Raw genomic sequence first — 14,857 nt, forward strand, 5'->3', positions numbered from 1 at the left:
TCAACCACTACTTTGTCAGCCCCTCCACACTTCTTTTAGTTGGATGGAATGATTATAATTGCAGTCGAGGGGTTTCAAAACACAGGTCGCACAAGTATTCAGATGCAATCACTGGCTTTGTTAATGGAACGCACCTTGACAATTTGACAAACAAGCTAATTTTCTTTATCCTTCCTTTCACGTGTCTCTATTTCCCTACCTTCGACGCCCACACCGACCGACGGCCGAACTCTAACACTGATGTTCCCTGTAATATGACTTGAAAAACAAAGCGCTTTACAACAATTACAGTCTATCTCTCTTTCACTTCAACCCTGCAAATACAGTATGAACTCCCTAATGTGAAATAACTGTAGCAACTGGCAGTTCAAATCTGTTCTGTGCATTGGGAGCCTTCATGCTAATTCATCCTCAGAACTCTAAATACAAATTAGGCTTGTTAAACAGTATAATGCATTCATTAGCAACACTGAGTAGCCTTGTTGTGCATCGAGTGCTCCTATTCATTTCTCGCTCTCACTTCCTCCCCCCTCGCCTTTCTTCTTCATCTATCTATCTGTCTCTCTGTCTAACTAATTAAAAATTTAAATATCAGTCAGCTCATTGTGGTATTATCTCAAGGAATGCTAATTAACACATTTTCAAAAGCAGTAATTGCAACCTTGAGGATGTAATTTAAAGAGCCTTGTTCGTGTGCATGGATAATGAGAACGCCGTTCTCATCAAGCCTGAGAGACGTCCACTAATAAACTCTTGGAGGGAAGATTAGACAGGTTGGGATTTGAAAGTTGACCAAATTTCTGTTTAGCTGAATAGGGGAACTTTCGGTAGTATGAATAGTTTAACCCCACGGGTGGTTAACCAAAAGAATGGAGTGGTGGGCTGGTAAATGAAAGGCTGTAGGTTTAAATCCCACAACGGTTGATCTGTGAAATATCACCAGTGTACTCGTGATCAAAACACTTAACCTTGGGTTACTCCAGATGGATTTTCCCTGTAGAAACTGCACTGTAAGTCACTTTGGATAAAAATGTAAACTACATGATGAATTAGTTGAAATTAAGGTTTTGAAGTGACGGCAAGATGTCCCAATGGACAGGAGCACAAGCCTACGTAACTTCTGAGGGATTTTTTTTATCTCAAAATATGCCGTTTTGAGGTGTGTTGAGAGTGTGTAAGTGACTGTTTTAGGCCTCACAAGTTCTTTGTATGAATGCCATTTTATACTATTTTATCTATTAATTTTGAAAGCATAAGAAAATACTTTTTTCATCAAAAAATTAATTCTTTATAGTACTTCTCTTTGTATTTATTTTTTTATTTTGTGAAATTATTTCATAAACCCTCACATTAAAATGTACATATTACATTTAAATAATAAATTATATACTACTTACATTAATGATACCTTGGGTAGGAAATATTCTATCTAAATTCATTCAAATTAATGTATTCATTTAAATATATACAGTATTACAATTGCATTATGTCATAGAATGCTGGAAAATCTTCATGAAATTTACTTCTTTACTTTACTACAATAAAATTGTTAGGTTTGAGATCTGCATCAGTATTGAGACAGTCAAAATAGCATAGGTCAGGGAAGTTAGAGTAGATCTGTCAAAGTGACTGTGGCAAATAAGTTCACTGAATAGGTCATTTCTGTTGGGGAACGCATACCGGATGGCAAAACCAACCCTTAAAAGCAGGAAGCAAAAGCCACAGAGCTTTTAAGATGCTTGTTTTCTGTGTTTTGCAGCGGGCGGATGCTCTCAAAACCATGGCTAGGGTTGATTTAATGGCTGACTGGACCCATGTTCTCTCTCTACAACTCGTCATTTCTCCATCTCTCTCTCTCCACACACCTGTATTTTGCTCTACCTTTTAACCCCTTTTTCTCTGTCATCTGTATGCCAAGCATTCATTACTCTGGATGACCATAGATGGTTTAGGACTTTCTCTTTGACTTTTGACTGTTGGCTTTGCTGTGCTGTTGGCTGTATTGTCTCTGGAATGTTTTGTTTGCTTTATAGTGTCATTTGGTTGATGGTGTTTTGGGTTAAATGTGTTTTAGTCAGCTAAAAGATATTTGAGTTCTCATCACAGACAATTTCCAGCTGTAATATTGGATTTTCCAAGCCAAAATCGGTTGTATGTCTTGTATCCAAGTACTATGCACATGTTTTTGGCTGAACACAGAATAAACAATGAATTTGGCTTTTAGGCTGTGGCATTGCACTTCTAGCCAAGGTATGAGAACAATAAAAAAATTCCATTTATTCAGGTAAACAGCCAAGTAGTAGGTAAAGTTTTATATGTTTTTTTATAGTAAAACATAAATATTTATGTTCATCGCTCGGTTTTAATCACTGTTAAATAGTCTATTAGGATCTGGCCTACATTCTCTCATTCCTTTATTTTACGCCAGCGCAATCCCTGCTTGCGTATAATTCTATCGTACTATACTCTGATTGTTATCCCTTATTCTTCTCCTCCACCCCTTCTTTTAGTATAATGCAGCCGTCGTCAGCGCCGAAGTCTGGCAATACTCCTGCAGCAAGGTCCTTCATCAACTGGACAAGCTCATTTTCGCTAAGCCGTTGGATGGATTATAGATGAAAACCTGTGTAATGTATTCACACGCGTGCAGTCAGCAGACTCGTGGACCGACGGTTCTGCTGTGATTCCAAATGCCTTCTCACATACCACGCTCACTATCCTGTTTGAGGTTTGGGAGAAGGTTTTTTGTTGTTTTTTCTACATCTTACTCTCATAAACGTTTTCACAATGAAAAATTCATATAAAAATATATAGCACATCCCAAGCGGTTGTTACCCAATTACACCCAAAAACTCATATGGGCATCCACAGGTTTTAGACGTAACAGGAAACCTTCACATCACTACTGACACATCGCACTTTTCAAGGTCAAACTTTCAACATGTAGGCCATATTTCAATTTTATATCACACACATAAAGCTTCATTTCCCCCCCTCCCAACAGACATCAGGTGGCGACATCCCCTCTTGGTGACCCAGGGCGTATGGTTCCGTCTTGAGAGGGCGAGTGTGAGGTGTGATTTGTACAACAATGGAGGATGGCAGGGAAGGCCTGGAGGAAGGGTCCTCCTCTGGAGGGAAGGGTAAGTCAAGGTCAGGTTCGGGACCCAAACATGCCATATGCGACTTCTAACAGCAAGCCTAACCGGAGGGGACGGTTCCTGCCCTCTATCCGTGGTGGCAGAGAATCTAGACTAGTGAGACGACACGCTTCTTTACGCTTCCGAGTCCGTGTACAGAATCGTGGCGGGATGTACCACTAGCTTCCTTCACCACTGTCTATGTCAACTATCACAGGTGAGAGATACCTGAATCTTCTATAAAGTACAATCAGAATTATATGTAAAGCGTAAATATGAGGACCACACCTTTGGGGGTAATTTTACTATATATAACATTTATTTTTTGCCTTATTTAAACAATAGATAGAATCGAATAGAAGTTCAAACTTTCGAACAGCATTTTTGGGAATATAAATCTTTTGTACCATATCAATATATGGATACCATGTCTAGAAATCATGGTAACACCATGTCTACGTTCTACTTTGTATAAGATCCACAGAGAAAGAAAGAGAACAAAAATGAATCCCTCTGACACCACTGCTAACTAGGCCATGTTGGCCACCCTTCATAGTGCGCTACAACATATTGCTTCGACAAAAACGGTTCCAAGCTGCCTGTGTGCCCCAGGAAGGTAAAACACATGCGGTAGTTCGCACTACAGCCGTCATGCATCAGAGCCCGTTCTGCAGAAAGCACAGCAGTGTCTGATAATGATCCACTGATTGTGTTTGAGCACGCTGACGCTAATGTTTTTTTTTCCCTTTCTTCATAAGCTCATTAGCCTGTGTTGGCATATTGTACACAAAAGTGTTCTCTGCTGGTCATTGAGTGTAGTGGGAAAAACCAGAGCGTGATGAGTGCATGGGACAGGCGATAGGTGTGGGGGTGGGGCGTATAGCAGCACATCGGTGTGTGTGTGTGTTGTAATAGGAACATTGAAGAGCTTTTGCACCGCACACATCACTTGAGACCACATCAGCATTAATTAAGAGGAAAATGGAGATGAAAATAGAGGGAAAAGGAGACAAAAAGCCCACGGAAAAAACTAGTTTAGAGGGGCTGTGTAATCTGTGAAGAGCAGAGAATCCAGACAGTAAACTGCCATTAAGTGAATTTTTTTTTTTTTTTTTTCCAAACATCTAAAACCCTGCACCTTATTCTTGCCGTGTAACTTATGCAGAGTTCAACCTCAAACCAAACGTGATCACAATGAACGAAAGCCTTAAAATAAAAAATAATGAAAAGACCAACAAATGACCCTGAAAGAGACTTTTAAGTCACACTAAAAATTGCATTGAATTAGATATAAAATATCAAACTAAGTTGGGTATATTTTAAAGAAAGACTGCCAAAAGCAAATTTTCAAGTAAATTGGTTATTTCTATAATAGTATATCTAGTACTTTACTGGTACTAATGGTGTGTGTATGGCAGTCAGAATAGTTGAATATTTCAGAAAAGTGACAATTGTCAAGCAATCTTTTAATGCAATTAAACTTCAAATACTTTTTGGGGCCCCACTTTGGAGGCACCTTACTGCATTACACTCTTTTAAAAATAAGGTTCCAAAAGGGTGTTTTTGCATTAATGCCATGGAAAGACCATTTTTTTGTCCCAAAAGAACATTTCAGTAGAATCCATCTGACAATTTCTGTAGTGGTTTCATTTTTAACAGAATGCTTTCTCTTTTTGTCAGATGTGAATGACCAATGTCCCCTTTCTTCATGTCATCCACGTATGAAGCGACTTGGTCCCCAGAGGGTGCAGAGGATTGGCACTTCAGTTGCTCAGGTATCAGCACAATGACCTGGACTCTGGTCTCCATGGAATGGTGAGACTCTTCTGATAATGTTCCCTCCTGGTTCTCTCTAAAGGCCGATTCACACTGCACCGACAGATGCAAAGAAATGACAACACACATCTTCGTGTTTTGTCGGATCAGTGTGTTACCCCTGTTGGCCTCTGTTGGTGTTAGTCGGCACTTGTTTTCAGTTTTTTTGTTGATTCTCTGTTAGTCTGGTCTTGAAATGTCTGAGAAGTGATGTACTGTTATCTGGTGACGTATCGCCATCATCTGCATGTGAAATTGGCATTAAAACTCTCCAAACTACCTTGATGCAAAGGTCTTTTTTAATCTGTTTGGCATTCTTTCTCTTCTCCAGATTAACTACATCATTCTGAAGGATCAACAAGTGGTGGCGACTCACAGTTCTTCTCGCATTAATTCTCTATACAGGGCATTATCCACACCCGGGGCCACCTTGACCGTGAGCAAAAGGCTCCTACTTAAATCGAGGTCCCGTCTCAGGACAGCTCAGAGCGTCGGCCTCGACCCGTCAGCAGGGGCCAACCCAACACAGGGTGTGATCCATCAAGATGAATGTCTTCTTAACCCCCTCGTTTACTCTGTTTCCCCCTCAAAGTGAAAAAGTGAAAGTCGTGACATTTGCCAAGTAATGGAACCCATACTCGGACATTGGTGCTCTGCATTTATACCCATCCAACGTGCGCACACACACACAGCAGTTGAGAAGTGACACACACCGTGAACACACACCCGGAGCAGTGGGCAGCTATATCCAGTGCCCGGGGAGCAACTGGGGGTTCAGTCATGGGTATTGAGTGTGGAAGAGAGCACTGTTCATTCACTCCCCACCCACCTACAACCTCCTGCCAGCACCGAGACTCAAACCTGTGACACCTTGGGTTAACAAGTCCCAAACTCATAAAACCATTAGGCCCACAGCTGCCCCAACCAATTACAGCAGGGGCACACCAGCCTCCAGGATGAGCTCCATTCCTTAAGACTTCATGAAAGTCGCCTAACGCCCTATAGAAGAACTAATGCCATCCCAGGGATTCCTGTGTAATATCGGAGGAGTATAATAAATAAGACTGCAGTTTTTAATATTAAACAGTCATTAGGATGTTTAATCTAATTTGATCAGAATAGATCATTGCCTACAATTTTCACAAATAATACTTTCCATTAACCTTTCCCTCTGAGTGGTGGGGGGAGGTCTATAGAAGGAGAAGGACTGTGTTTCTTGAAAAAAGCTGTCAAAACAGTACGTATAGGAGACCATTAAGGCTGTATTCATGAAATGAGACGGGATACAAAAATGGTTGTTTCCAAACACGGCTATGGTCTTTTCAACTTGATATCATCCGAACATCCTGAAAAAAACTGCAAGTTTTAAATGGATAATATTGATAACATGATTTTTTGGCAGACCGAGCCTTATTAACAAGGATCAGGTGACACTCTCGGAATAATAATGCGGAAACTTACACTTGCACACAGCAAGAGAAATGGACATTTAAATATAGTAAATTAGAACAATGATTATAAATATATAAAATAGTTTACAAATATCAATGTTTTTACAGAATCAAATGCAGACTGGTGAGCATAAGGAAGTCTTAAAGTAACTTCTGTCAAACATTTTTAAAAATCTATTCACCTCTCAAACTGGAGAAACGGGGGGCAAAAAAATACAGATGACGCACAGGAGGTAACCATGTCACAGGTGAGCGTCGATTGATAATGTACAGTGCATCCATCAAGGAAGGCCAAGGACTTGTTTTTTGTTCGGTCGTGCCCTACTGGGGTTTGCGTGAGTAAATGAATGAGCAAGAAATGAAACGCCGGGTTCCTCTGGAGCGACTATATGGCCGTGATGTGATCTGGAAAGTATGCACACCTCTTATGCCTCTTTAAGACACAGCCTACGTGGAGGGTTTTTGTCACAGATGTTTAATGACAATGCCCAGCCTTCTCTCAGCCTGTATATGAGATCCCAGCGTGGAGGAAGACAAAGAAGTGGGCTTTGGGGTCATTACCGGTACAGCTAAACGATGAAGCTTGAGGGTAATTTTTTTTTCCGTTTGAGCGTGTAGGTGTATCAAATATCTTATGGGGTGGTCTGTCACGGTTGTCGTTTTAGTGTGGTGGTTTTGTTGTTTAGTGTTGTTGTTGTGTTTTGTGCAATGATTTTTCTATCTGACAGCCCAATGATACATTTGACAGAGTTGAGGAGGAGGGGTTGCAAAAAGAAATTGAGCAAAATAAATCTAGAGTGGGAAAATTCACTCCTTTTTGTGCTGAGCTTGTTGAGCAAATCTCTGTGGTGAATGTGGTTTAAACATTTCAGCACCCATTTTGATTGTTGGGTGTCTCTCTGATTTGTTTTGCGTTTGTTGTCTTCACGAAAAACCAGAATTAATTAAGGTGCAGGCCTTCTTTAAAATGATTGAAGGTAAACCTTTGTGTGAACGATTTTGCCGTTAGAACGGTTAAATAGAGCTGCCTGACATCTGCAGGACCAGGCAAAATAACCAATGAGATTTTTTTAACAACAATCTGGGAATCGCAATAGGCCGACTTTAACACTTTTGAAAACATATAACGGAAAATGCTAAAAGTAGTGTGTGTAATGCGATGATTTTGGGCAACAAACCTCTCGAGGAGAGCTTTAACCAAGGTGGTCTGAGACCAGAGTGATTTAAAAGTGAGCCAGAAAAGATAGCCAGATTGTATTCAAACCCAACGCTGCGCACAGATTCATTTGTATATTGGTCTATCAGTTCAAACTAGCGACTATTGGGTTTCTAATTACTGAATTGCTCCTTTTTTCCATATTGGCCCCACAATTCATGCCATACAAGGTTCTTTATTCCATGACATTGAGGAAGTATTCATAAGGAATGGTCAACAAATCTAAATGTCTGTGGTGTTATCCCTGTAATTCTTATCTATTGTGGTAGTGATACACTTTTTTTGAATGCAGGTGACATATTGTACAGGCTTCTATAGTTTAAATATTTGACTAGTTTTTTTAAAAATAAATATAGATAGTAGTTTGTTTTTTTTTGGTTTTAAATTTGTAGTCATTTGTTTGTATGCTTTTGTCATTTTAATACATATATTATTTCAGTTAACCTTTATTTAACATAACTATTTAAATGGTCAAGTAAATGCTGGACGAATGTGAATTGTCGGACGAACCCTAATTATCTTTAAGATAGCACCGAGAGGTAGGAAATCAGGGGACAACATGGCCCATTTTTGTTTGTTTGTTGTCTCAATCCGTCACGCAGTCCTTAACAGCAGTTCATTACTTTTGGTATTGTTGTACTCAAAGTAATGTTAGTGAACCCCCAGGGTAAGGGCGACAAGCTGAAAACTGCAGGGATTTTTAAGTTCACTTTTTGGTTTGTCTTTCATAGCGCAGCACGACGTTTTTGGTGTGCAATGTGATGAACGTTGTGTTTCACCATACCAAACAGATTTCACTTATAGTGACACAAGATCAGATCAGCCTGTTGTTTTTGTTTTGGTAATCATGCCAAAATTAGCCTGATGTATACAAGCATCCTTGCTGACAGTGGATTTTACCTTATGGATATGCATGTTTTGACCTCTGAAAATGAAACTTGGTGTGTTAGTGGTAAATGTTTTATACTTTATGCGCTTTAGAGACAGCTCTGTCTTGGTCGTCATCGACAATTGAAAGACGCAATCTCCACACTGCCTGAAAACTTAGACGCCTTAGCTGGCTGAACCATGTGATGAATAAATGCGCACGATGAGCGGCTATGAATTAGTCAAGTGAAACCTCTCGGTGGTCAGGTTCAATTGCATATTCTGGAGCGTGAGCCTCTCAACTGTTGATTTTGTCCTGTTGGGATCATTTCGGGTCCGTCGCCCTTTCCTCCCGACAGCCATAGAGTCACGCCGCTGTTTAGATCTGAGCAGTGGACAGCTCTTGGACAACAAATGGTCACGCTATCGATGCGTGTTCATATATTGGTAGCGTTGGCAGCCTGCCTGTGTCTGCCCACCCACCTCATTTCTTCATCCTTGCCTGTAGAAATTGCCCGTTTCCACAGGCTGTCACCTCCACACATCTCGGTGACACGATTCCTTCCACCCTGATCGCGCTCTGATTTCCATTCTCAGGGCATGGGCGACTTCGGCTCATCTGTCAACATAAAACAAAACAGGCGGGGAGCGCCAGGTCTCTTCACGACATAGATACCACGGGCTTTCACCTGTTACAGTTATGCTATGACCCAGAAAAATTATGGTTGGGTGGGGAGCCGTCGGCGCAACAAAGGCAGGGGCTGAAGCGGAAGGGATTGGACAGGGCAGCGGGATGGAGACATGCAGGGTGATCGGATAGCTCATTAATGGATGAGACGCCCGCGCTTGCCGTGGAGGTGCATTAAGGGTGACGTGTGGATCCCTGCCAGGCTGGGGGACTGATATTGGACGGTCCAGAGTCGAGCGACAGCTAATTATTCTCACAACCTGTCATGAAGGGGAATGCAATCGAAGCGTGATGTCCTCTGTCCCCTTCCTGGCTTTGAAAGGCACAATGAATGAGAGTCGCCCATTAAAATGCAATCTTTCTTATTTACGCCGGGGATGAATAAATGGGGGGAATAGGAATAATTAGGAGCTGATTTGCAGGAGTAGAGGAAATTTTAATAGGTCCTGTTAAGTGTTCCTAAAGCTGATTAGCAGTGCCCTCTCTGAGCTGTCAATTGAAAACTTCGAGGACTGATTTCAAAGAGGGAAGAGTATGTTAAAAACCGCACCAAACTGTTCTTCAACAGACCATAAATTAGTACAAGGTCTCCTGGACTTTTAGCTGTCTTTAATGCCCCCAATGAACAATTCTGTAGAGTCACATTAGTGAGGTTTTTAAACCTGGTTGGCCTGTGGTGCGCGCTGTGGGGGCGGGCCGCCATATGGCCCAGCTAGGTCAGTAAGGAACGAGCTTGGCTTTTGGCCAAAATCACTGGAGCTCCCCTCAGCAAGTGTCACAGCATTATTCACACTTCACCCACCGTGATGGCCGTGTTAGCCAGGGAGAGCATGGAAGTTGTTCTAATGAAAATCGCTCACACACATCACGCCAGATCCCGATGGTGTTTTGTCTCCAATATAGAATCTGATCCGGACTGGTAAAAACAGAAAGCTGGCGGGAAACACAAACTAGAGCCTTTTCCGCCCTGCAAGGTAGTGTACCATGGGTGGAGATAAAGCCATTTGGGGGTTCAACGTGCATTTTCTCTTGGAGATTTAATACATCAGTACATTGTACAGGTGATATTCAGATATAGGAAGTTCATATACAGTATCAGCAGAGAGTGTAGGTTATAAACAATTTGGTGTATCATTTTATAAATGAAGAACAGGCCATGTTCCAAAGGATCAAATGAATTTGTTTAATGACACATTGGGACTAGAGAAAAGGTATAAAAAAAAAAAGTGTAAAAATATGTACAATAAAAAAAACCATTCTGTGGGGGGACATGTTGTTATGTGTGTGTTATACATAAATAATATTTAATATTAATAGTTTATACTATATATATATATATATAAATGTTTGATTTCAGTATTAAAGCACAAATCATGCTCATGCCTGTGTGCATTAGAGGCTTTTCTTGGTCCTTTATGTAATCCTCAATCCAAATGAGCACAGGATTAATAGTGGAACATTCTTTTTTTTACTCCAAGCTCAAACCAAGCTTCACACTTCCTAGAATGCTAACGCTTCCCAAAACCCCCCAAACAGGGTTGCCAATGCCCAAACTGCCGGGGGTAAAAACAGATTAACCAGGACCCGGGAACACCATGGGGGGCACGTTTCGATGTGGGAGCCCAGAGGTTGGCTACGATCTTCATTGCCCAGCGGCTTAGACTCCGACTATGGAGCAGGGGGCCAAAAGGGCGCTAACGATTTACCGGCATCTGGTTCGCATCAAGATGGAAAATGGGGGGGGGAGGGAAAACCGGGTGGACAATGGTGTGTCATTAACGTCATCAACCAGAATGTATGCCCTGGCACCCCGTTTCACTCAGAGACTGAGTACCATGCTTAGCGTCATGGGAGGAACTTTACAGAGCTTCCTGTCCTGGTACTAGAGTGTGTGAGGGGGTTTAAAAATACTCAAACAGAAACATTGTAGTTGAATGAGAAAATAGGCAATACTGGTTGCAGAGAAGAATATTCAACCTTTTTAAACGAGTTATGAAACTATTTTGGTGACAGTTGATCTGTGTACATACCGGAAAAAAGGCGCACTGGAGATGGAGGAACTATTCGGCATTCGCTTTGCTGTGACTATCATTAACTTTTCAAGTGCCTCATATGTTCTGTGGGACAAGTGTGTTTGAATGTTCAAATATGTGTGCTGTTTTTTCTCCATCTGTTCTTCCCACACAGGTCTCAGGGGCGCCACGATCCAGATCAGGAGGCGGAACCACAGCATGCAGTGCGGTATCTATACAATGGGCAGGGAGTTGGGGTTAGCGAATTGTCTCCATAGATGAGGATGACGTGAAGGACGGTGGATATTTTGCCAAACCGTCGTTTTAACATCGCGAGGTTCGCTCTGCATGGCAAGTCCTGGTACCGTTGGCCACTGATGAGAATGGGGCAGGGGGGGGGTCTTACGGGGTTGCCTGATGTTCTAGTCGAAGTTGCGCAGGATCTCAATGACAACCTTGCACACAGTTTTCCTGTGTGGTGCGAACTAGGACAAAAAAATGCTTTTTGGGTGTCACGGTGCCTGAGAAAAAAACTCCCCTGCGGACAAACTTCCAGAATGGAGATGAGGAGCCACTGAGTACTAGGATGATCCAAAAAGTTGGGAAGACTGGCTATCCCTTACCTACAGAATTGTGCAGAATGTGCGCAATGAGATCAATCTTAACCTCTTCTCCATCAACCCAGCACACCGGCACAATCTATACTGTTCTTCGCTCTTTGGAAAGGGAAGTGGTGGATCGATACATCTTCGTTGTGGTAGAGGCTGTGTGATGGATGGAGGACTTTCAGGCACAGGAACAGCCATCCATCATAGTTCTCTGGACGTCAATGGAGCCATCCTCCAAGTGTTTCACCCAGAGGGTCTACATGGCTCTCTATGCAGGAGGAAACTTGGACAGATTCAACAGCGAGGTAGTTTGGTAGTGGGCTGCCACCGATGGTGATGAAGGTTGAAAAATTCGGTTCATTGAGGTATTAGGTATTCATCGGTGGAGTATGAAAGACCGCCTCAAATTCTTCATCGAGACCGACAAGGTGAACCGTCGTGGCATAGTGAGGCTAAAAGGAGAAGATTGGAACTTTGAAAAAGCAGCCACATGAGCGCACATTTCTAACTGTGACAGTACAAAGGGGGATGTGGACTTCTTTAAGCCTGGGACTACTGCATCATTCAGGTGGAAAGAGACTCCAATGACCAAGCTCCAGTCTTCTTCCCACAGTTCTACGAGTTGCGGGATCCAGGTTCGAAGGATTGTTTTCCCAGTAGTAGGCCACCATTGTGTGCACAGGTGACAGCCAATGGATCGGTGGGACTCTGGTCAAAATTGGGAGGTTCACAGTACAGCAATCGCCCCAGGATATCTGCACCCACTTCAAAGCAGTTGGCTGGTGGGGATAAGAGCGGTTGGGTGGTAGTGAGATGCTGACTCTCTGGACAGGGAGGAAGGGCTGGTGCTCTAAACATAGGCTCTAGTCTGAATCCTGGCTACAGACATGGGGCAAGCCCTGCCTCTGGGAATGGCTCTGCCATCGTGCTAGTTGACTGTACAAGATGTCAATGACCCAATGGGACCAGAGTTGATGCTCCATATCGGCCCATTCTGTGGGAGAACACCCTATTGCGCCACAGGTCGTTCACATGAACAACACATCCCATTCTGTTGCATGTTATTTGACAGAGGGGACCCATCAATCCAAATGGAGGGCCTTGTTTCCATTAGTCGTGCTGATGCTGACCTCTGATGTTATTAATTTCAACGTGACTGATTTGCGTAAATGGCAGTGCCATGTAAACTGCTTCTCCGCAGCTTTGACAGGGGGAAACAGCAGAAGCAGTATCTTCTCCCCATCTGATGATTGACAGCGGGCTGTCTCCCACCAATGAGCTCCACCCAGTTTACACTCACCGTACATAATGTGGAGATTAAAAAATGGGGACCATTCCCCATCTGGGCACATGGACCACGGGCGGAGTTTCATAGATGTACAAACTTACCAGGGTATGTTCCAAAATAAATGCCCTTAATCTTGCTGCTATGGTACTGAAATTCCGGCAGGAGGTTATTTATATAACTTATGGTACTTGATATATACCATGCTACTGGAATTAATATACCATGTTTTTTTTTATGGTACTTCCGAAGAAGAACCAATGATACTACCATTGTGCTAAAACAACACCATGGTTGCACTCTTTTTGTAAGTGTTAGCTTTTTAAATGTTTAGCATGATATTTGCTTGGTACCTCAAAAGTACTTCACAAAAATATACCATGGTAATTGGCCATGGTAAATGTGTAAAAACCGATGGTATTGCCATGCACTACACCTGTCCAGAATACCATTGTAGTATCATGATTTTCACTTCCAAAATTACTATGGCATTTACTTAAAGGTACTTAAACTAATTTCATGGTGTAAAGATGTGAAAGAAAAAACTTTTTGGTATACTGCCATGGGTACATTAACAAAACACTATGTTTTTAAGCCATCTTAATATTAATCACATTTTTAGGAAAGGAAATATGAGCATAACTGATGATATTTTTTTAGCATTTTTCTCTTTTCTCTGATTGGAAAATGAATTAGCCCCTTCTAATAAAGAATTCGTCAGTAGGCTCAAAAAACAGGCATGATGCTAAACAATTTACTTCAATCCCAGGTTTAAGAGGCACATAAATAAAACAGGAGCCACTTTTAAATGATGTTGGTGATTTCATGACTAAACAGGAGTTACAGCATGGTCGTTTTGGCCTTTTGGGAGAAATGGGCCACAATGCTGCACGGCTAAATAGTATCTGCCATCCCCCCCACTGTGCTGTTTAAGTGGGTCCATATGTGCCAATGAATGCTCTGCTTTTGCTTATCTTTTTTAAAGATATTGTTCTCCTCCGCCCACACCCAACACATGCGCATAGCACCCAGGTATCGCACAGCCCTGGATGGAGGTAGCTTTTCTGTTAAAAACTCATATGTATTGTTCCCAGGTACACTCAGCCCGACGAGGTGCTAGGACAGTTCAATCCCTGAACCTTGAATGATTGGCGCGAGAAGGTTTAACAAGTTCGAAGGCAAAAACCCCCAGGTGCTTTGATTTTCTATTGAAGTTTGATTCAAAACTCTACTGTATGTCAAGTGAGCAGTTACAAGAGAATGATAAAAGAACAAAAGTGAGAGAAAGGATTAAAGGATGAGACGTGCGTTGCGGAGCACAGGAAGATATAGCCTTAATGACATCTTGCCTGTCACTCGCCTTTTTAATTTCAAAATTAACTTGTGATTACACGGGTTCTCTCCTAGTAAAAACTGATAAGGAAGAATATGTTGGGGAACTAGAGGTTCTCTCTAATGAGAGGCATCTAAAGTGATGGTCTTTGTCCCAAAACCCAGACTCTGGGCTGGGTCATGCCGAAGCGATGGCACGCTTTAGAGCAAAAGCGGATTATGCTTTGATACACTCACAGCAAAGCCAGAATGACAACTCAAATGCAAGTCAGTTTAGGTCTTTGGTTCAATCACAGTCTGTTTTAAGTTGCCATCCAAAGCTGTGCCCGCCGGTGTGTTGGGGAGGATCTGCTTCATTTAAATATTGGGATACTTAAACACATTAATAACATTAGCAGTTTGATGCTAGCCTAGTGTGACACATCTTCTTGGCACCAAGGAGC

General features: G+C 42.1%; 1 pseudogene; it reads left to right on the top strand.

The window, feature by feature from the left end:
• LOC122144560 overlaps positions 1-14,219 on the top strand; it is a 45,898-nt pseudogene extending 31,679 nt beyond the window's left edge.
• Positions 14,220-14,857: the final 638 nt, after the last annotated feature.

Source organism: Cyprinus carpio, unplaced genomic scaffold (assembly GCF_018340385.1).
Source record: "Cyprinus carpio isolate SPL01 unplaced genomic scaffold, ASM1834038v1 S000006725, whole genome shotgun sequence".
Classification (NCBI taxonomy): Eukaryota; Metazoa; Chordata; class Actinopteri; order Cypriniformes; family Cyprinidae; genus Cyprinus; species Cyprinus carpio.